We start from the raw sequence: 1,727 nt of genomic DNA, 5'->3' as shown, positions 1-1,727 counted from the left end.
CAGGAACTTGTCATTGGTATAAGTGTGTGTACAGTTCTATGTCATTTTATCACATTCGCATTCATGTGTTTCACTACTATTTGTAAGGTTACATTCATGTAACCATTACCACACACACAACATACACAAGTGGTCCACCACAAAAACCTCTCCCTCCAGCCACTCCCATGTAGTTACACCTACGTGGCCCCCATCCCTACCTCTTGGCAACCACCCATTTGTTCTCCAACTCTATAATAATTTTGTCATTCTGAGCATGTAACGTAAGTGGAGAAGTGCAGCCAGAATCCTCCTCGGAAGTGAGAACGGCCAGACTTCGTCTCACCTACTTTGGTCATGTGGTCAGAAGGGACCATTCCCTGGAGAAGGATGTCACGCTTGGTAAAGTGGAGGGTCAGTGAAAGAGGAGAAGGCCCTCAATGAGATGGACTGACACAGTGGCTGCAATGATGGGCTCAAGCACAGCAAGGATTGTGAGGATGGCACACACGGGGCAGTGTTCCGTTCTGTTGTACCTGAGGTCGCTATGAGTCAGACCCAACTCAATGCCACCTAACAACAACAACACAGTGGAATCCTATGGAACATGATCTTTTGAGGCTGCCTTTTTTTTCATTCAGCATAATGCCTTTGAGATCCAGCCAAGTTGTTGTGTGTATCAAGAGTTGATGCTTTTTTATTGTTGGCTAGGAATCTCTGGGCGGTGCAAATGGTTAATGCACTCAGCTGCCAACCGAAAGGTCAGGGGTTCAAATACATCCAGAGTCTCCAAAACAAAACTACTTGGTGGTCTACTTCCAAAAAACAAAACAAAACAAAACAAAAAAAACATGAGGTTGCCATGAGTTAGAATTAACTCAAAGGCAATTTGTTTTTAGGATTCAATGGTATGGGTCATTCTTTTTCCTCTTTTTCAAATTTTCTACCGAATGTGTGATATTTTAATCATCAGGAAAGAGATAAAATATTGCCAGAGGGAGGAGGCCACAGCACAGAGAAGCAGATCTTGTCTTCAAGGGAATTTTGTGTTGGGTTAAATAATAGAATTTTAGGGTTAGAGTACCCTTGGCAGTCACCTGGGCAAGTTCTCCTCCATATCGAAGGAATCCTCCTTGTCATATCCTGACAGGTAGTTGTGCAGCCTCTGTGTGGACACTTCCAGTGACAGGAAACTCCCTACCATACAAAGCAGCTTATTGAATAGATACGAACTGTGCCCCTCTTCCTGAAGTGGGGTATGGGTATTTCCACCCTGCCCAGAGCCTCTCCATGTGAATGAGACTGAGAAGAGCCTGCAAAAGCCTGAGCAAGCTCTTGGATGCACAAGACCCAGAACTGGCCTCTCCAGGGAGACTTCAGCGCTCGCTGGCTTAGAAAAATGAGGGGCAGCAGACCTTTAAAAATGGAATGAAATTCTGCAAGAACGCACACACAGATACTCATAGTCTCCAAGGCGCAGTCTCCTTCCTGCAGGATGAGAGTGCCCCAGAAGGCACCGAACCATGCCTTCAGAGGAGGGTTCAGGTCCTTTCCCACCTGCAGTCATTTCCATTCAAATCTTCCTTTTCCTCCAGCACCCACGCTGATCTGTCTATGGTTCTGATTGTCAGTGACATTCACTTGGGGGCAAGACGTGGACTCTTCCATTGGTCAGTAACATTTATTGAACACTTACTACATGCCAAGGAGCCCTGGTGGGTGCTAGGCTGCTAACCAGTGGCTTCGTG

The 1,727-nt window shown here is 46.0% G+C and overlaps 1 protein-coding gene across 1 annotated transcript in view; it reads right to left on the bottom strand.

Moving 5' to 3' along the window:
• Positions 1–1,727, bottom strand: part of BATF2 (basic leucine zipper ATF-like transcription factor 2) — a 24,851-nt gene that overhangs the window by 1,122 nt on the left and 22,002 nt on the right. The window lies entirely within an intron of this gene.

This window comes from Orycteropus afer, unplaced genomic scaffold, assembly GCF_000298275.1.
Source record: "Orycteropus afer afer isolate SDZICR_OR568_19922 unplaced genomic scaffold, OryAfe1.0 scaffold00130, whole genome shotgun sequence".
NCBI classification, from domain to species: domain Eukaryota; kingdom Metazoa; phylum Chordata; class Mammalia; order Tubulidentata; family Orycteropodidae; genus Orycteropus; species Orycteropus afer.
This window is presented reverse-complemented; position numbering and strand designations above follow the sequence as displayed.